We start from the raw sequence: 22,533 nt of genomic DNA on the forward strand, positions 1-22,533 counted from the left end.
TTCCAAAATTCATTTTAAGTAACTCAAGTATAAAATAACTTTTAAGGAAGCATTAAAATCAGATAGAATAGTAGATTAAAAACTGCCATGAATGTGACCAAAGACCTTCTTTGTTCTTGCATCCTTCAGTAATACTTAGCCATTTTAATTTGAATACTATGAGGCTGATTCCTGTACTTCATCTATCAGTATGTTACAGCTTTTCCTTCTCTCACTCAAGAGTAGCTCAGTTTTCTATTGTGGACACTGCTGCTATGAACATTGGGGTGCAGGTGCCCCTTCTTTTCACTACATTTGTATCTTTGGGGTAAATACCTAGTAGTGCAATTGCTGGGTCATAGGGTAGCTCTATTTTTAACTTTTTGAAGAACCTCCATACTGTTTTCCAGAGTGGCTGTACCAGCTTGCATTCCCACCAACAGTGTAAGAGGGTTCCCCTCTCTCTGCATCCTCACCATCTGTTGTTTCCTGTCTTGTTAATTTTAGCCATTCTGACTGGTGTAAGGCGGTATCTCATTGTGGTTTTGATTTGTATTTCCCTGGTGCCGAGTGATGTGGAACATTTTTTTCATGTGTCTGTTAGCCATTTGTATGTCTTCTTTGGATAAATGTCTGTTCATATCTTCTGCCCATTTCTTGACTGGATTCTTTGTTTTTTGGTTGTTGAGTTTGATAAGTTCTTTATAGATTTTGGATACTAGCCCTTTATTTGCTATGTCATTTGCAAGTATCTTCTCCCATTCCGTAGGTTGCCTTTTAGTTTGTTGACTGTTTTCTTTGCTGTGCAGAAGCTTTTTATCTTGATGAAGTCCCAGTAGTTCATTTTTTCTCTTGTTTCCCTTGCCTTTGGAGACATGTCTAGCAAGAAGTTGCTGTGGCCAAAGTTGAAGAGGTCTTTGCCTGTGTTCTCCTCTAGGATTTTGATGGATTCCTGTCTCACATTTAGGTCTTTCATCCATTTTGAGTTTATCTTTGTGTATGGTGTAAGAAAACTGTGGAAAGAGTCAATATGTACATTGACAGATGAATGGATAAAGAAGATGTGAGATATATATATATATATACACATATACATATACACATACATACAGTGGAATATTGCTCAGCCATCAGAAAGGATGAATAGCATTTGCATTGCAATGGATGGAACTGGAGGGTATTATGCTGAGCAAAATAAGTCAAACAGAGAAAGACAATTATATGGTTTCACTCATATGTGGAATATAAGAAACAGCACAGAAGATCATAGAGTAAGGGAGGGAAAACTGAATGGGACATCATCAGAAAGGGAGAAAAACCATGAGAGCCTCTTAACTATAGGAAACAAACTGAGGGTTGCTGGAGGGGTGGTGGGTGGGGGATGGCATAACAAGGTGACAGGCCTTAAGTAGGACATGTGATGTGATGAGCACTGGGTGTTATATGCAACTGATAAATTACTGAACACTATGTCTGAAACTAATGATGTTGGCTAATTGAATTTAAATAAAAAATTGAAAAAGAGTAGCTCAGTTTTCTTTCTCAAGCACTCCCTCCCTCAAATACTCCCCCACATATGATTTCATTGGTTGTTTTTACCTTCTCCCTTCCCCTGCATTTCAATAAAAACAGTTGTGGTATCTCCCCCCTCCCCCCCCCGCCTCCGAGTTCACTTACAACTAAAGAAAAGGAATTACATTTCTCTAAACTCATTCATTCTTTGATAAAATAGTTTTTGAAATCCTAATATGTATTAGGCATGGTTTAGATGCTGTGCTGCCTTTGACAAAATCTATACCTGGAAGGAAAAAGTCCACTCACCACAAGAGATGATAAATTGTGAGATCCTAAAATCAAGGATCATAATTGTTCTTGCTTACATACCTCTGCCCTCATCTAGATCTCCTTCAGAGATAGTGTGGCAGATGAAGTATACTGAGTAAATATTGTTACTTGATTACAGATCACCCTGTAGTATTATGAGCATACTGCTTTCTAGCATTCTTCATATTAAATAGCTGGTCATTTATTTTAGAGTGAATACTCCAGGCACAATCATGATTTCTTATTCATGATGGCAAATTCACCCATAACCTGATAAACAATAAATACTGAATATTTGTTTATAAAAAGTGAATTTTAATTTAAAATATGAATTATGAATGACAGCATGAAGAAGGGAATGAAAGATACAGAGGCAAACCCAGACTGATAGCCCATTTTTTCTTAGTGCATATAGTTTCATTTAATTAGTGATCAGGGTTTGGTCTAGATGCTGGTAGAGGCAGAATCTGTTTACTATTCAAAGTAACAGAATATGATAGATGTTACAATATTTATTTCAAAATTGTGGAGAAACTTTGGCTTATGGCCCAAGATGGAGGTAAAGCTGAGTTTTGAATCTTGGTCACTTGAGCCCAATTCCTGTTCTCTCTGCCTTCCCCCCCTCCCCCAGTTATCTCAAGAACATTAAATAAAAGAACCTTTCTTCCTAAATATGTAGAAAGTCTCTTTAGGCTCTTCACTGAAGAAGGGGCAAGGTGAGAACAGAATGGGACATTATTATGTATTCAGCTGTAGCAGGCCAGGTAAATGAACTGGTTACACACTTGAGACAGCAGTGCCCTAGATTTAGTGATTTAGCACCAAACAAAAGAACTAGTCAAGAGAATGATGTGGTTAGAGTATGTGATGAGACAGTAATAAGAGAAATATGGGCTGTCATAACCCTTTCACTATCTAAAAGCTATGATTGGGGCGCCTGGGTGGCTCGGTTGTTAAGCGTCCGCCTTCAGCTCAGGTCATGGTCCCAGAGTCCTGGGATCGAGCCCTGCATCGGGCTCCCTGCTCCGCGGGAAGCCTGCTTCTCCCTCTCCCGCTCCCCCTGCTTGTGTTCCCTCTCTCGCTGTGTGTCTCTGTCAAATAAATAAATAAAATCTTTAAAAAAAAAAGTTATAAAAATTAAAAGCTATGATTACTTTCCCAAATGCTAAGCCAGCAGTGTATAAAAATCAAGGGAGGGAATAATGCCTAAATGCCTCAAGGGCACATTTTAGGGTATTTCCAATTATATAGTGGTTTTAACACCTTTCTGGTCTGAATTTCATCTAGGATTAGGGTTCAAGAAGAGACCATGCCCAATCATGAAGAACATTGGTATTTCATCTTTTTGTTGTTGTTGTTTTGAGAATGACATTTGTACCGTCTCACTTACAGATGTTTCCTGCGTGCTATTTTTGCCCAGAACTTTTAAGTCTCTTCAGGCAGATGAAACAAAGCTGCTTCCATTGACAAGGAAGGCGCAATGGGGGGAGATTCTCAGTTTTGACTGTGTTCAACCAGATGCCTCCATTTTGAGCTCAAGGTCTCATTGTTTCTCATCAGTGCCCTAACTTTAACATGAATGAGTTGGTAATCCTGGGTATTCAGTAGATGGTAAATAAACACATAATTTATTTGTAACTACCCAAAACTGGAAACAACACGAATATCCCGCCCCCCCATTTGGTGAGTGGAAAAACAGTTTGTAGTTCTTTCATACAATCAAATATCACTCAGCAAAAGAACCAACTACAAATACACAGTACATGGATGGATCTTATTGCATTATACTAAGTAAAAGAAAGCTGCATAATGTATGAAGCTATTTACATTATATTCTGGAAAAGTAAAACTATAAGAACAGAAAACAGGTTAGTTGTTTTGAGGGGCTGGAGGTAGGAGAGATATGGTCTAAAAAATGGTTACAAAGGAATTGAGATGTAGAGGGGGGATAAAACTGCTCTAACCTTTATTAAAAAAAATAAAATTTTCACAATGAGATATTTCTACATAGGCAGTGAGATAGCTAAAATTAAAATGACTGTCGATACCAGTTGTTACTGGGGAACAAGTAGAACTCTCAGACATTTCTATTACTAATGCTTTTTCTATTAGTAATATAAAATAGTACAACCACTAGGAAAAACAGTTTGGCAGTTTCTGACAAAGTTAAACATGGTCATCACATAACCCAGAATTTTCTATTTTAGATCCAATCCAAGAGAAAGGAAAACATATGCATACACAAGAACTTGAACAACAGTCTCCCTAACAGCTTTATTATAGACCCAAACTGGAAACAGTACAAATGTCTGTCAGTGAGTGAATGGATAATCAAATTGTGGTGTATCCAGTAAATAAAATACTAAGGAATATAAATGTACAAACTAATGACACATATGACATGAATGACCCTCAAAATATTACACTGATCAAAACAAGGCAGCCATAAGAGTCATGCTCTTTTCATCTGAAACTCTATTTCTACTTGAAACTCTACATAAGAAAAATTTAAATTATAATGATAGGAAGCACATATGTGGTTTCTTAGTTGTGGGTGGGTTGGGAACTGAATGGAAAGGGAAATAAGGAAAACTTTTTGGATGACAGAAATCCATTTATCCAACTCATTTAACCATATCCTTAAACTGGATTTAGTTTATTGTATGTAAATTGTACTTATAAATAAACAATAAAGTTGATTTGGAAAACATATTACCCATACAGTGTGAATATCCCCATAATGAGTATTATAAATATTGTTTATTGGTTGATGTTATAGTTGGGGGACTTGTTAGAAGCAAACACTTAACAGATCTAGAAGATCACTTCTGACTTCTGGGGATTTATGGTGTGGAAATTCTACTAAAAATTATCCCCCAAAGGAAAATTACAATACACTGTGGAAATAAGAGGCAGATTCCAGCAGATGCCACAATGGTATTACTACTCCCAAAACTTGAGGTAATAAATATGAAAGAAACCATTAGTAGAAGGAGCAAATAGATAAAATAAGCTACAAAACATCAAAACCCAAAACAGCATGACAAAAAATAAGCTTAGTTAGAAAAAAAATAGTACTCATAAAAAAATAGTAATTTAAATAAATTTAAGGAATAATTAGAATATAAATAAGAGGTTAGGTATAATTCAAGAGAATCAGTGATTTGGAAAATATAATGAGGAAATTGCCCATTATTCAAAATAGAGAAATTGAGCATTAGAAATCTAAAAAAGAATTAATTAAAACATGGAGAAAAATAATATTTCCAACATTTGTCTAAGAGAAATTACCAAACAAGGGAAAAGAGAAAACGAGTAGTAAAAGAGAAATTACTAGATTTTATTCTATAATTGAAGAATGAATATATCCATAACAAAGACAGAGAAACTATTTTAACATCCAAAAATATTCTGGAATTAAGCATATTATCTTAAAGAGGCCTTTTCAAAATGATAAAAAAAGTGTATCCATTGAGAAGATGTAACAGTCCTAAATGTGTGTGCACCTAATAACAAAGTAAATACACAAAGCATAAACTGATAGAACTAAAGAGGTAATAAGACAAGTCTGCAAACACCTGAAGTTTTTTTCTCTCAGTAACTTACTAGAACATGGGGAGAGAAAGGACATATAAGACTTGAACAATGATGGCAACCAAATGATATAAAACTGTTTTATATAAACCCTTTAAAACTGCAGAATTTTTTTTCTTCTAATCTTCGTGGAACACTCATCACAAAAGACGGGAAATGTCTGGAAATGTCTTGAAAAATTTAAAAGCATTGTAATGATTTCCATGAGTGTTTTCTCATGGAATTAATAGAGAACAATGAGAAAAGATCTCCAGTTTGCAAATCAGTCAGCAGACTTGTAAATAATGCACAGGCCGGTGAAACACAAAGAAAACTAGAAATATTTGAACTGCATAAATATTAAAGCACAATATATAAGAATCTGTGGAGTATAGTTAAAGCAGTGTTTAAAGAGAATTTTATAGATTTAAATGTCTACATTAGAAAAAAAGATGTTTTTACATTTAAAAAAAAAAGTGCAAATTAAACCCAAGGTAGGTGGATGATAGGAAAATCTAACAAATCAAAGTAAAAGCCACACAATTATATTTTTAAGAACCTATATGTCATTTATAAAATATTAATAAAAGTGATAAAAGCTTAGTGTTCCAGTCATTAACATGCTGTATAAAAATTACTCCCAAATTTAAGAAGGTAAAATGACCATTTATCATGCTTCTGTGGAGTAAGGAATTTGGACCAGGAACAGTGGGGAAGACTTGCTTTCCTTCCACTTGCTATTTGTTAGGACAGCTCAAAAGTTGGGAACCAGAATCATTCGAACAATTGCTCATTCATGTGTCACTCATGCCAGGAAGACCCAAACAGTTGGTAGTTGGACAGTTTATGAAACTAAATAAAATTAGGTCTGAAAAAGTTTATGATCAGGAATCTAGTTTTGGACTGTACTTAGTATATGTGCTTTCTCTTTTAGCAGGTCATGATCTGAGTGAAACGGAAGAGGAAAATAAACTTGAGGGGAAAAATTATAACCACACAAAAAGGCAGTAGGGAAGCTGATAAATGACAATCAACAGAGTTATTCACAGCTAAGATTCCACAAAGCTCTACCAGGAATAATTGACGCATAATGAATCTAATCTTGATTCTGTGCAGTGTTTGGATATGTTGATTCTTCTAGAAGGCTTTTAAAGGAAGAAACCTTGAGTAAAAGTCATTTTCCTCTGCCTATCACAGTCACTCACCAAGGATATATTTTCTTTTCTTTGGGGAAGCTGGTGGCAAAATCTGGCCAAGAGCTTACATCCCTAGCCTGCAGCTGTGGTAAAGACAGAAAACCTGGGAGTTGCAAAGGGAATGTATTCTATACTTTGTACGAGGAAGATAAAAAGGGAAGAAAATGGGGAAATTCAAGAGAACAAAGGAAAAGCAAAGGAATAAATTAGAAGGATTGTGAAAAAATGAAGAATGAACATAGCATTATGTTATAATTAAACATAAATGGAGCAAGATTTGAAACTTCCCTGAGCCAGATAAAACCAGTTAGACACACAAGCAAAGCTAATTTAGCTTATTTTGCAAGACAAGGGAGATTAACTTGACCTGGATCACCTCTTGCTTAAGCCTCTGAAAATCATGAGATTTACATAGTACCCCAAAACTGATATGAGATAACCACTAACCAATTCCCTTTCCTATAAGGAAAATCTAGTATTGTAACCAAACACTGTAAAGAATAACGACTCACTGCCTTTGAACTATATAAAGTTGCTTTAGAACAATATACCTCTGAGCCTCATTCTGTGTTTTGGTTTGAGTGTTCCCGGTTTGCAAACTGTCTTTTCGGTGTATGCTCAATAAACTTTTACTAATTAATTTACTAATTTACTACTTGGCTTTATTTCTGTTTTTTATGGACTTTTGACAGTTATAATTCAGAAGAAATAGAGCTGATTAAAATTTTTAAAGTAGTGTGTATTTGACAACTATCAATATACTTGTTCGTGTTTTGATTTTGTTCCTTTGTTAAAGTAAGGAAAAGGATTGCTAATATATCTTCAAGTTTCTTGATAGTAGGACACTAAACAGAAGAAAATGAAGGTTTTATTTTCAAGTCTTTTTACTCTTCTGGTATGTGAGTTCCACAGAACTAAAACTCAAATTTGCTCAGCTAATTCTCCATAATAAGTGCATAGACACTATGTTTGTCAATGCCATTTTAAGTTATTTTAAAGAAAGTGTGAAGCCAGTGGCCAGAATTCTTTATCCGCTGGGTTAGCTAGTTAATTATGTTACGGTAGATGTAATGTTATTCTTGGAAATGAGACTAGTTGTATCGATCATAGAATTTTGTACTTCTTTTCATCATCCATTTTTTTATTCATGAATTTATTTTGTAAATATTTGATTTCTTACTGTGTGCTAGATGTTGCTCTAAGTTCAAGGGACATTATGTAAATAAAACAAAAATATTAGTAAAAATAGTAAATAAAAATAGAAATTTCTGGCTTCTAATATAATGCCATTATTTCCCATCAGAACTGTGAGGAGCTGCTTTTGGTTTAGGGTTTACAAAACATATTTAAGTCAGCACTTCTTACAATAAGACTTTAAAATATAGAATATCAACTGGTAGTTGAATTATTTCCTCCAATTTAGAAACACTGCTTATTTCCAGTCATCAATTTATGTAACTCCTTCTGTGATTTCCACCAAATCAGTACTTACATTTTCCTCTGGGATAAGCATATGCTCTTGACTAAGACATTAGTCTGTAGGTCTCAAGTACTTGGAACGTTCAGGGATTTTTTTTTTTTAACTTTATAAACAATTTATCATTTTCAAAAATAATCGTGCATTTCTTTTTTTAATGCAGCACCTTATCATTTTCAAAAACAACTGGATTCAATCATTTCCAGCCTTCTTACTTACTAGATTTTAGAAACTGGCACTACTGAATTTCCAAGATCGTAACAGATTTTTTAAAAAGTTAATCATTTTGGATATGTAAATTTGCAGAAGAATGTTCCTATATTTTCAGAAAGAAACTAAATATGAAAGTTTTCATGGGAATAAGATTGCTTTGTGACTTTCTGTCAATTGAGCAGATAAGGTTTGTTTCTCTTATGACTCTAGAAAGAGAATCATCTTCAGATTACTGAAAAAAATTTTTTTAATTTAAAACATATTTTGTCATTTCTCTAAGAAGACTAAGACTAGCTTCCGAGGGGAACTTAACACTTCCTTAGCATGTTGTTCTTATCCGCTAGTGTGGAATTTATCAGATTTCCTTTTCACTTCATTAGAAAACCCTTTGAGGGCTGGGACACATGTCCTTCCCATCTTTGTATCTTCAGTGTCTGACACAATTCCTAGCACCCTGTAGGTCCTCAATATATGAGATATGAAGGGATTTAAATTTTGTTCTTTATTTTAGTTGACTCATCAGTTTTATACCCAGTATTTAAAACCTTACATTTTGGCTTTTTCTCAGAATGTTTTCTCAAGATTTTATGAAGGAAAGTTTTAACATATCAATGTATCTATGTAAAAATATTTTTATCTAGTCATTTTTATTCTAGCATTTTTTTCTTATATTATTTTTTTTTTCACCCAGCCTATTTTCACAAACTATGTTTTGGGCCAAACTTAGGCCAATAAAATAAATAACATTTGTATCCATAGCCAACCTATGGTTGCAATTCAACCATGACCAATGGAGTTGCATCTTAATTGTCTCTTTTCCCGATAAAATTATTATCATTAAAACTAATATGTGATCTGTTAAACTATTTCTAACTCTCATACAAATAAATGAAATTAAACTAAAACCAATTTTAACTTCACTATCTATAAGATTATATAATTTTATTTATAATAATGACTGTAACTACTGGCTTAAAAAATTTTTTTAAATTTAAAATTCAGATCTTCCCATTAACCAGAATGAGCCAACTTCAACACATCACTGCAGGCATTAAATAAACAATAGGTTAAAGAATTACAAGATTCTTTTTAAATTTTATTTTGTTATGTTAGTCACCATACATTACATCATTAGTTTTTGATGTTGTGTTCCATGATTCATTGTTTGCGTATAACACCCAGTGCTCCATTCAATACGTGCCCTCCTTAATACCCATCACTGGGCTAACCCATCTCCCCCACCCCCCAAGAATTACAGGATTTTTATAATTATATGATATATAGTATAAATAAAGATTTTTATAATTATAGATAAAAGATTATAGGATTTTTAAATTATAGGATAAAAGAATATGAGACCTAAAAAAATAAATAACATAACCAACATTTTTTTTATAATACATCAAATATTTTTTGGTTCTCACTAAGGCTGATTAATAATATAATAATAATATATTAGCTCCATTTTTTGACAAATGATTATTTGAAAAATTCAAATAATACAGAAATATAAAGAGTAAATCTGAAAGGCTCTCATAACACCTCCTTCCCCTATATCTTTCCTGAGAAACAACGATTTATCCTTCCAAATTTCTTTCTTTTCTCCTTCTTTCCTTCTTTTTCTCTTTCGTAATAATAATTGTTTTTTCTTTTAAAGTAATTGTTTTTAGTATAAGTGTAATGTAAGCGTATGTAGCCTCATATCAGCCTCACTATTATTAACAAAGCTGCAAAAAATATCTCCATTATATATGGACAGATATAGCCTGATATCTTGAGCTGTTCTGCAAGAATTTCCATGTTGAGATATTTTGATGATATACTGGCCCATCAAATTCTGTTTGTTTTTATGATGTTGAATCTTATTGCCATATAGCATACAAAAAGAATGTGGTACCAATCATGTATCAGTGTGTCCATTTCCCTGTCCCTGCAGTAACACTGCACTGGCTCATACTGGCTTGTGAGTACTGATTCTGCATCTCTTCTCAACTCCATGTGCAGTGATGTCACAGTGGTAGTTGGAAATAATGCCACATTGAGGGTATTTGTACTGTGGAAATTGGCAAATACTATAAATGACGGCTTTTTTTTTTTCCTTCAGAGAGTCTGTTTACCAGTACTTTCACTAATACTAGCTATTATCTTTTAAATATTTACTATGCCTTGTATATAAATATTATTTACTTATTTTTAATTAAATCATTTGTCTTTTTTTATGGGTTATTATGATTAGCCTGTTGCACTGCTAAGGAAAGAGAGATTGACTTAGAATATATAAACAGGGGCACCTGGGTGGCTCAGTGGGTTAAGTGGCCAACTCTTGATTTTCGCTCAGGTCATGATCTCAGGATCCTGGGATGGAGCCCCGTGTGTCGGGGTCCGCGCCCAATGGGGAGTCTGCTTCAGGATTCTCTCTGTCCCTCTGCCTCTCCCCACTGCTCACGTTCTCTCTCGGAAAAAAAGAAAATCATTAAAAGAAGAGAATATATAAACAATTGCATCAATGTGTTAGGTACAAAATAAATATTAGTTTATCATTCTTTCTCCAACCCCATTCTTTCCCTGTCCAAGGAACATAGGAAGTTTGTGGTTAAAGGCAGTCATAGAAATCGACCCTCATTTTATTTACACCCCCCATTATTATAACACTCCTCTTTATTTGTGAAAGTAAATAAAAAACCCATAATTCACATAAGGTTGTAACTTCAATTTGGAGCTTCCAAAAGAAATTCTGTAAAAGATTCTCCATCTGGTTACTGTCCCAGAGGGCTCCTTCTAATGCACCTTGGGAATGAGGGATTGACATGAGCCACTGGATTACACCATCATCAGTGACACTTGGCATCACAGAGAGCAAGTAGCCGAGTGGCTGACTAAATTTTCTCAGTCTTCCTTGGTTACCATGTCTTATACAAATGTTGTCCAGTCTCAGATGATAGTTTCATCGATTTGTCTTCTCTTTTGTAAATTCCTAGTTCAGGTGAATTTTGATGATGACATTGTGAGCAGTATTAAGGCTGGTGATAGAGGATCCAAATCTGTTTTCAGATGTTGAAGGAAGCGGAGATCTTAGCATCTGAGGGGAGGTTCTCAGGTAAAGCTAGTGGCAGTGCTATTTATCTGTGCATTTAAAAGGTAGTAGCACTGAGAAACTGTAGCTTTCACTGAATTATTTTCTGAAATCCGAAAGTAACAGAAAATACCAATTCTGAAGTTTGCTGCTCTCTCTCTCCACTTCTGAAATCATGCTTTTGCCTACAAGGATCCTAGTTTGCCTTTCTGGGCAGTCTTACAGTTTGTAAAATAACAGATTTTGATAAAGCTCTTTGGTACATATTTGGAAATAAACAGGAAACCTGGCTCAGCAAACCCCCTCTCCTTTCCCTTTTCTTTTCTTTTTTTTAAAGATTTTATTCATTTGACAGGGAGACACACAGCGAGAGAGGGAACACAAGCAGAGGGAGTGGGAGAGGGAGAAGCAGGCCTCCCGCCAAGCAGGGAGCCCGATGTGGGGCTCGATCCCAGGACCCTGGGATCATGACCTGAGCCGAAGGCAGACGCTTAACGACTGAGCCACCCAGCCGCCCCTCCCTTTTCTTTTTCTTGCATCTTCTCCCCTATTCAGAGAAAAGTTGTTTGCAGAATCCAGAAGAGCTGCATTTTTGATTCCTGCCCCCTATTCTTTTGTCCCTACATTCACTTCCTCAGAGAGTGCAACCATTTTCATTATTTTTATTCTGAAGACTCCCATATGGTCTCCACGAAACTTTCATTTAAATACAGTACTCTATCATGAACTCACTCCTGGACATTTCTATTTGGATGTTTTTTAATTATATCATACTATGTGTTCATATCCACGCTTAACATGCTTTCCACTAAAAAAAAAAAATCACCTCTTGTTACGGTCTGAATGTTTATGTCCCCACAAAAATTTATGTTGAAGTCCTAAGCCCCAAAGTTAATGGTAATTGGAGGTGGGGCTTTTGGGAGATGAATAGGCCATGAGAGTGGAGCCTTAAGGAGTGGGATTGGTGCTCTTACAAAAGAGGCTCCAGAGATATCCCTTGTCCCTTCCACCATGTAAGGAGTCAAAGACAGTCCCAGCTATGAACGAGGGAGAGAGCCCTCAGCAGAACTTGATCATGCTGGGTGCCTTGATCTTGGACTTCCCAGCTCTAGGAACTATGAGAAATAAATTTTTTATAAGCCGCGCAGACTGTGGTATTTTGTTACAGCAGCCCAAACAGACTGAAAGACCCTCCTAACTTGACATCTCCGTGCATGATACCACTTTTTCCCAGTTACCATGGTAACCACTTGTTCCCTTCTATATATTTAGTTGCCATATTATGTGAACTTTTAATTCTTTTTTCCACTTGTCTCTCTCATATTTCCACTATGGTGGGAAAACCTGGTATCCCCTCGTTGTCCTCTTTAAACATGCGTTTTGCTTCAACTTGACTTCCACATTGCCACTCACTTGTTCAAAAATACTTACTGAATTCCTATTAACCGCTATTTTAAGGATTAACTCCCCTGCTTACCTTGCTGTGTTCTCAAAAATCTGGCCACGCCATAATTGTTCGTTGTACTTCCTTCCATTCTGTAAAATCTTTCTAGTCATAAACCTAGCCTTTTTAGTCTACTTCCTCACACGCATGATCATTTCTGTGTTCTTTTTAAAACTTTTAAATTTATTTTTTCATTTTTATTTCTACTTATTTTTAAAATTTTAGGTTTTTTTAAATTAAAAAACATTTTAAAATTTGTAACGCTGGGTCATCATTATGATTTGTTGTCCCTCTCTCTGGTAAATGCCCTCCAATTCCTCTTCTACCTACCCAAATTTTATCCATTATTGATAATCATAGGAGAATGATTTTACCGTTAGAACTAAAACTTGTCTAGCCTTGAAGCATGAGGAATATAGGCTTCAGAAATGGTTAGTCTTATTCGAAGTCACACATTGACAAAATGGCAGAAATGAAACCAGAACCCAAGGTCCCCTTTGCATAAGTTTTCTATGTAGCAGTGTGTTGCTGAAGTCAACAGTAAATGCTCCCAAATTTCTCACAAAGTTTATTTTGACCTACTTCAAACTTCTGCATTCTTAGAGACTCATACCATTTTTGCTATTTTTTTTAAACAATTATGTTTCATCTATCATGTTGGCTTTCCCTTCCAGCTTTAGCCTATAGGTGCAATTTTTAAAATGTTTTAATATAGAAGTTCTGTTTCTTCATCCAATTCATTGATAAACATGTTTGAATAAAAGAGGGTAAAGGGCCAGTGCCCAAAACACCCTTTTGAAAATCCATTTCCTTTATCTTTAAATTTTGAGTAAATTATTTTCTACCAGATATAGAAGCATCCAACAAAACTCTTAGTCACCCTTTCAGTATTTTGTTCACAAGAACATATATATGTATATTTTAATTTTACAGGTATTTTGTATCTTTCACTACTGTTTGTCACTTTGGTAAATAATTTTGAAAGAAATAAAGTGAATATAGCAGGGCTTGCATTTGATGAAGCACTTTAGTGGTGCCTGATGATCATTGTGTTTAATATACTCTCCTTTGTAATCTGGTAACAGGCTTTTGCTGTGATTCGGTGATTGTTAAGCTTTATGAGTTTTTCTTATTGTTTTTTGCTTGGTTTTTAAGGTTTTTTTCTTAATTCTTTGGACAGAATATGTGCCACCAACTTCAGTTCTAGGATCTGGGTTCCATTTTGTGTGTGAGTGTGTGCGAGTGTGAGTGTGTGTGTGTGTGTAAAATTCCTTACCCTGGAAACCTACTTAGATGACTAGATCCTCTTAGTTGGGTATGAAGTCTCAGTCCTATGAATCCTTGGGAGACTAGAATGCTCCCTGACTCACAATCTAGTAGCAAGAACACCCTGACCCTGTTGACTTTCCAGCTGGCCTATATCACTGGTTCTCTGCTTCTTGTCCATCCCAGGACTCCTCATTATTATGCTCTCCACACTTGCTTATTATCCTGCTGAATTTCCCAGACATTTCCAGCCTGCTTAGATTGGCACCCATCGCTTATCATCATAATCTCCAGACCCTGGGTTCTGGTTCACTGGCTAGGTGGGGGAGACCTGTCTCAGAAATTCACTCCTTTGCTGAGACCCTGTCACTTGCTTTGCTGCTGCCAGATTCCACGGCTGCTGCCTCTCTGCCTGGAATGTCAGTCTGTCACCTAAGTCCAGACAGCCCTGACAGTTCTCTGCTTGCGAAGATAGCCTCAGCAACACCAATTGCACAGCTAGCTCCTTTGCTTTTGCATTTGGTTGCCAGTCTTTTTTCCTGATGAATCTTTCTAGTTTGTGCACTCCAGCACTTCGGTTAGTTCTAGGATTCTTGTTTCCAAATCCTAGTTTTTTATGCTGTCTCCCACATGGAGCTAAACATTAAGTAGAGGGTGTGTATTGGTGTGTGTGTGTGCTGCTCTTCAAGATCTCTCTCAACTGCCACCTTTGTGAGACCTCACTCTTCCATTATTAGCTGGGTGTTTTATATCCTTTTCATGGACCTTAACGCAAGTCTGCTTTTGGGGCACCTGGGTGGCTCAGTTGATTAAACATCCAACTCTTGATTTCAGCTCAGGTCATGATCTCAGGGTTGTGAGATTGAGCCCTGAGTCGGGCTCTGCACCGAGCATGGAGCCAGTTGGGATTCTCTGTCTCCCTCTCCCCCTCCAACCCCTGCTGTGTGCTCTCTCTAATAAAAAAAAAAAAGCAATTCTGTTTTTTATGTGTTTTTCTCTTCTCTTGGACTATGTGTTATTCTGGGACAGAAACCACATGGTTGTTCATTCACATAAACATTTATTAAACACTTGCCACGTGCAAGGCACCATGTTTTTGACAACACAGATAAAAGAAAACACACAGTTTTATGGTTTTAGTAAGCTCAGGATCACAGGATTTTATTACTAGTGTAAGTAGTTTGGTTTAAATATTCCACAAAAGTTTATTGAATGAATGAATGTTTGCTGAATAATCGACTATCGATTTTAAAATCTGCTTTTTGAAATAATTATGTGCTCTGGTGCATGCTCCCTGAGAAATAAATGACACCAATTGAACAAAAACAAAAACTTGGAATAACTGTCAAAGTTGTTTTGGAGTCTAGGATAGGGAAGATTATTTATCATAAATAACATAAGACTCTGAGGCAGAAGACAACAAACTTTTTCTGTAAAGGGCCAGATCATAAGCATTTTCACATTTGTGGTCTCTGTCACGACCACTCAGCTCTGCTGTTTTAGCACAGAAGCAACCACAGACAATACGTGGGCAGATGGGCCTGGCTACGTTCCAAAGAAATTTTATTTAAGGATGCTGAAATTTGAATATTACATAATTTTCATGTGTCATGAGATACTCTGATTTTTTTTTCTTAACCATTTAAAAACATTCATGACTTTCAGGCCTCACAGAACCAGGTGGTCAGTGGGATTAGGACACTTGTATTAAGATAAAATCTGGGTTTCCTAATATAAAATGCTTTTGGAATGTTTGCAAATAAAAATAGCTTAGATCTAGTTGAGATTTTTTAATATACGAAGGGAGATGGAAGAGTGGTTGCACTGTCAACTAGTGTAAACAAAGCAGAGTTCATAGCACAATGTAATGTTAGGCATACTTACGACCTGGCTGAAATCAGAGGCCTATACTGGCTACTTTCTAGGTTACCTCTAGTCTTCAGATTCAGTGATTCCTTTCACTGGCAGTTGAGTAGAGGGGACTTAACGTTGTGCTAATCCCACTGACCACCTGGTTCAATAACTTACCATTTTGTGATTAGGTTAGAAATATCTCTGGGCAGTGCTTGCTTAAAAAGAAGCTATCCTTATTAGTGTTGTAACATAAGAGTTGAAGCAGGTGAGTTTGATCCTGGGGGCTTGGGTCAGCCTTTGTCTTAATTTACTCCAGTTTATGCTAGTGTTAAAAACCATGATATTGGGGCACCTGAGTGGCTTAGTCAGTTAAACTTCCAACCCTTGGTTTCAGCTCAGGTTGTGATCTGAGGGTCATGGCATCGAGCCCTGTATCGGGCTCTGCACTCAGCATGGAGTCTGCTCTGCTCTCTCTCCCTCTCCCTTTGCCTCTCCCCCTGTTCTCTCTCTCCGTCTCTACATAAATGAATAAAGTCTTAAAAAAAAAAAACACGTCATATTTGTCAGCCCCATTTCTTCTAGTTGGGTCAATTTAATCAGTTGAACTGTTCTTGTATCTGAAAGTTCAATAGAATGATCCATGTCCTGTCACCCTATTCAAGGACATACCCTCCCTCCCCTTCCTCCCTTCCTTCCTCCCTTCCTTCCTCCCTTCCTCTCTCTCTTTCTTTCTTTCTTTTTTCTTTCTTTCTTTCTCTTTCTCTTTTTCTCTTATTTCTTTCATATGTTTTCTACTCCTTTACTATTATTTTCTCCACTACCAGCACCAAAACCCAGTAGAGTCTTGATTTCCTTTCCCAAAAATGGTGCTACCTCATTCCCAGGCAAGTGACGGAAGACAGGACTTTAGGTTGGAGCTATGAATACCACCCACATCCTGTCCCCAGTGCCCACCTTCAACCAGCCCAGCCTACTGGGGGTCACTCCTGAAATCCATGGCCCCCCAGGGCTGCTCTGGGATCTAGACATCCTCTTCCAGGGGGTGCCACCCAACAAGAGCATCTACAATGTGTGGGTTAGCCACTCCTAGGATCTGGCTGCCTCTACCCCAGGCTGGCTACTCTCCTGATACAGCCTATGAGGCTCCCAGGGCAGGGGCTGCTTTCCTCTCCTACCCCTTCCTGTCACCATTGGCTTGAGAACCAAGAGGTATCTGTGGTCGCTGGGATGTCCTCTTTTCAATGCTTCTCCCTGAGACCACCTTCAACTCCAGACAGATTATAAGAAATAGGTTTCCTGAAAATGATTTTATTTTGTTTTATTTATTTTAAAGATATTTATATATTTATATATTTATTTATTTCAGACAGAGAGAGAGAGAGCACGAGTGGGGAGGGGGGCAGAGAGAGAAGCAGACTGCCTGCTGGGCAGGGAGCCTGACATGGAGCTTGATCCCAGGACCCTGGGATCGTGACCTAAGCTGAAACCAAGGGTCGGATATTTAACCGACTGAGCCACCCAAACGCCCCCTGAAAATGATTTTAAAGGCTATATGATTTTGAGAGGCTGGTCTCAAGGTCATTTATTTTCTTTCCTCTTTGTCCTTGAATATCTCTCCTTTTCTCTATTGCTCATGAATTTTTTCTGTTGTGGCAAGTCCTAGATTTCTCTCTCCCTCTTCCCAACAGAAGAATAAAGACATGACATTAAGCAGAGGACTGTGGTATTGAACCAAATCAGGGGTTCAGTAAACCTTTTCTGTAAAGGGCCAGATAGTAAATATTTTAGGCTGTGTATGCATATGGTCTCTGTTGCAACAGCTCAACTGTACTGTAGTGTGAAAGCAGCCATTGGTAATGTAAACAAATGAGCATATTTGTGTTCCAGTATATTTACAAAACCAGGCAAAAGGCAGGATCTGACCTCCATGCCTTAATTTGCTGACTTCTGAACAAAAGTATATGTTGTGTCTATTGAATATTTTGATATTCTCTATTCTTAAACTGAAATATGATATTCTTTATCTTAAAACATCAAATGAAATTTTAATCTCTTTATATCCCTATCTTATCTCCTATCTATCTATCTGTCTATCTATCCATCATCTATCTGTCCATCTATCTGAGAAAGCCTTTATATTAACTGAGGAAGTGACTCTTTAAGAACCTGCACTGTATCTCATGCTTGATTCACAGAGCCTGCTTGGGCAGCAGACATTCTCCTACATGTTTCTTTACAGAAGTGTTTGGAAGAAACTGACTTTAACCATTTGCATGAGCAGAAGACAAGATGAATCACAGTATAACGTGACAACCATTTGATTTCCAATGTTCACAGACTCCCCCCCTCCCCCACCAGTTGGTGCCATAATATTTATGCCTTATCATATGCTGGCTGAATTGGGTGGCATATTCCTTCTTTCCAGACTCTAGTTTTGAGTTGATAAAGTCTTTGGATCAATGGCAGATTTACACATGCTGTTTGTCCACCTGGTGCTTATTTCGAAACTGCTTCTCTCAAAGTGGACACTTGATAGTGAATGTGTTTATTCATTCTATTCTAGACAGGTACCCTGATGCTATCTTTCTAATGTCTGTAAATAATTCTTTGGTCTAACAGCAGTGGAAGCCTAAGCCATTTTTCATGTAACCATTAGCTTCTTTGCAGTCTGGACCAGTTCTCTCCTAGAGTCAATCATAGATTCTAAGGCAGTGCCTAGCTTGGAAATAGTTACAGGTGTTTGTTGAGTCCCTATTATATTCCAGTTTCTATACTTGGATTTTTCAATTATTGTGTATCATTTGATCATCATAAACAACCTTGTGAGAGATAATATTAACCCCCTAGACTAAAAGTTAACAAAACAGAGTTACAGAGAATATAATGAAGCCTCCCAAGTTTCCATGTGTAGCAAATGGGCAACATTATAGCAAAGTATTGATGAGCTAACTCTGCACCAGAGTAAAAGACACTAGAATTCTGATGCCAGTTGCACTCTTACTGGCTATGTGAAATCTCCACGTTACTTTACCTCTCAGAGCCCATTTCTCCGTGTGGAAAGTATAAGGCTGTTTTTGTTTAAAAACAAAAGATAATAAGACGCTGCATGTGAAGTGCTTAGCAGAGTATCTAGCTCAAGGGAATATGCTCAATAAATATTAGTGACTATTATTAAAGTAAAAGATCCAAAATATAAATCCCCTTTCTCAGAGCTTCATAGCCCTTGATCTTTCAACTATGCTAATGTTAGCTGTTTTATCTCAGTGATCATATTTTCCATTCACATTCATAAAATCTGCTAATCAAAAATTGAAAGAAAGTAAGGAATGCTTTAGTTCAGGGTCCAATTTCAAATGCCTGTACAGCCAGGCAGTTAACATGATGGACTCAAGCTGGCTGGGTGTCGGTTCGGTACAGATATTCTGTGAGTAGTGGGCACTGGAGCACACACACACCTTACACACAGCAAAACATTGCTGATTTCTCTGGCCCCTGCTTGCACAGGTAGAATTCCATATTCAAACACCTTCCTATGTATTTACCGCTCTCTTGAACACAATAGCTGACAAAGATGTCAGGCTTCTCTAGACTAATCTGGTCTTATGTGGCCTTACCTCCTCCAACCTTTTATTCTGTCATTTCCCAGCACCTCCCCTGAATTCTGTTTCCCCTGGTGGTTTGCCACCAATCTCTGCTTGACTCTGATACTCACCACTACCCTGCAAAATTAATCTGCTGCATCCCTAAATAAGGGAAAGAAAAAGAAAGATACTTTTGAGAAAATAACTCTGCTTTGTGCACTGATAGCTGCCCATTCTTCCCTCTACTTCTCCACATTTTCCTCCTTATCATGGGGAGATAATGTAGAGTGTGAAATTGATTCAGGGACAGTAGACTACCACTAGCTCTTTTCTCCGTGGCCCATTGCTCTAGGATACCAGGGCCTATTGGGCAAAACTTCTGAAGTCTAGAGAAAGCCATATCCTGATATAAGCTCCAGAAAATAAAACATCTCCCATAGGACTCCCAAGTAGATTACATCATATAAATAGAATGCTTTTATTAGCACATTTGTTAAACATATTCCTGCCTCCTGCCTCAGTACTATGGTAGTAGCTGTTCTCTCTGGAACGCTTTCCCTCCAGCATTTTAACTAGATGGCAATGTTTCATCTGTTGCAGTTGCTCAAAGAGATACTGTTATTTACAAGCAAAGAGCAAAATCATCTTTTATCATATTATCCTATTTCATTCTTTCATAGTATTTATTATTTGGATGTGTTTTTTTTAATATATTTGTCTGGCTGTCTGTCAGTCTCTCTCATTTCGCCTATGCCCAATCTTTATGAGAACAAGAACTTTTCTATCTTATTTACCACCATATCTTCAAGTCTGGAACAGTATATGACATAATATAGGTGCCCAATAAAATCTTGTTAAATGAATGAATTAATTAACTTTGTATCATCCTTTAATTATTCATTAGTTTAGGCCTGAAATATAGTATTCTTTTTGAAAAAATGGGGTATCAAAGGCACAGAGGGTATTGCATCATATGCAATGTAAAAATAGAAACTCTCCTTTTAAAAGATAAGCCTTGATTAGGTAAAACAACAAAACAAGTAAACAGAAAGCAATTTTTTTTATTATGTTATGTTAATCACCATACATTACATCATTAGTTTTTGATGTAGTGTTCCATAATTCACTGTTTGTGCATAACACCCAGTGCTCCATTCAGTACGTGCCCTCTTTAAAACCCATCACCAGGCTATCCCATCCTTCCACCCACCTCCCCTCCAGAACCCTCAGTTTGTTTTTCAGAGTCCATAGTCTCTCATGGTTCCTCTCCCCCTCCAATTCCCACACTTCATTCTTTCCCTCCTGCTTTCTTCTTCTTCTTCTTCTCCCTCTTCTTCTTCTTCTTCTTTTAACATATAATGTATTATTTGTTTCAGAGGTACAGGTCTGTGATTCAACAGTCTTACACAATTCACAGCTCTCACCATAGCACATACCCTCCCCAATGTCTATCACCCAGCCACACATCCCTCCCACCCCCCACCACTCCAGCAACCCTCAGTTTGTTAACAGAAAGCAATTTTAAAAGACATATTGGGGACAATCAGGATATTTAATTGTACTACATATTATATAATATTAATATATATATATATATATATCAGAGAGAATAGGCAAGTGAGACAAGATTAGTAATTAGTGAATCTAGTGTTCATTTTGCAATTCTTTCAACTTTTCTATATGTTTGAATAATTACAAGCTAAATATTTGAGAGGAAATGGCTTTTTAAAAAAGATTTTGTTTATTTTAGAGAGAATGAGCTCACACACATGAGTGGGGGGGGGGCAGAGGGAGAGAACCTCAAGCAGACTCCGCCCTGAGCATGGAGCCTGACGCTGGGCTCAATCCCACAACCCCAAGATCATGAAAACCAAGAGTTGGACATCCAACTGATTGAGCCACCCAGGTGCCCCTGAGAGGAAATAACTTAAAAAAAAAAAAAAATTCCATATATGAAGTAAGTAGTTAAATTTTTGCCAGAAGTTTACTTTTCAGTTTTTGTATTTGTAGTATCTATTTGTTGACATAAAAATGCTGGAAAATGATTAATATTTTCCTTTTTTTGATAACATTTAAAATTTTATGCCCAACCTTAAAATGGCAAGGCAAAAAGCAGCAAAGTTTGTAAAAAAGCTGCCTCTGCCTCTTGCTTACTAACATAACATCCCCATTTTAGTCCCTCTCTTAAAAATTTTATAGATACACTTGAATTGTTAAAAGTTCTCTCACTGAGTCTAAAGGAGATGGAATTTGATCAAAGTCTTTTCTTCTGAGTTATCATAGCACATAAATGAAGTGTGTCATCACCAAGGGCAGTTATTTACAAGAAGCTAAAATAGATTTTCTATCTCCAAATTTATACACTTTCTGTACTCTAAAATAATTCAATTCAATGAACTTGGAAACTGTGGTAGACAGATATTAAATAACTAAGAACAATAAAATGAAAATGCATCTCACCTTTCCTATGTTTTTATGAGCATCTTTCAACAATAGAGACAATATAGTATTTGCCTCTGGGTCCTAATGTTCAAGTACAGAGAAGTAATTTTGAAGATTGCTAGCTTTGTATGAAGATAGCTAATTATTGACTAGTAGCTTTGCTTATTACAGGGGAAACCGATTATCTATTATAGTGGCTTAAGAAAATAAAACAAATGGACAGTTAATGATGTGTAGTCATGCATTTCACAAAAAAGTTATACTTGGAACTGTGAAAAAGTGCATGTTGTTATTTTACACCAGCTAGTCATTTTTAACCAGGAAACAATTGGCACTGAAATGTATTTTCATTACTGAGGTTTGGATACATCCACTAATCTTGCTCCTAAATATAATTTAATACTTTTTAACGAGGTGTTTCACACTGGAGAATGTAGTAAATAGGCGATGTTCCTCCAAATGCTATTTTACTTCGTCAGTTTCATTTAATTTATTCTATGAAAAATCAAAGACTAAAATTGTAAGTTCCTACCTTACTAATCCCTTTACAACATATGGAATTTTGTGTGTTATTTTAGGAAGGCAATTTAGAGTTTTTGATGAGTTCGTAT

This window comes from Leptonychotes weddellii, chromosome 15 (assembly GCF_054177405.1).
Source record: "Leptonychotes weddellii isolate Sample4059 chromosome 15, ASM5417740v2, whole genome shotgun sequence".
Lineage (NCBI taxonomy): Eukaryota > Metazoa > Chordata > Mammalia > Carnivora > Phocidae > Leptonychotes > Leptonychotes weddellii.